This window comes from Meleagris gallopavo, chromosome 2, assembly GCF_000146605.3.
Source record: "Meleagris gallopavo isolate NT-WF06-2002-E0010 breed Aviagen turkey brand Nicholas breeding stock chromosome 2, Turkey_5.1, whole genome shotgun sequence".
Classification (NCBI taxonomy): Eukaryota; Metazoa; Chordata; class Aves; order Galliformes; family Phasianidae; genus Meleagris; species Meleagris gallopavo.
Window position 1 is genome coordinate 106757960 of NC_015012.2, and position 244 is coordinate 106758203.

The following is a 244-nucleotide window of genomic DNA, read 5'->3' on the forward strand; positions in this document are numbered from 1 at the left end:
TTTTTGGCTAATCTGAGGCATGCTGCCACATCTGAAGCCACTTGGCTCATTATGGATTTCATGGAAACTGATTCCCTGAAAGTGTTTCCATATGTGTGTTCCCAATATATCCCATCCTCTTCTAAATGGGAGTACAAACTCGCACACGAGCTGGAAATGGCTTCAGGATGTGACAGAGAAGTCATATGACTGGAGTGGCACTGTGTGTGGCCCTTTCTGAAAGACACGGTGTCCTGTGTGCTGG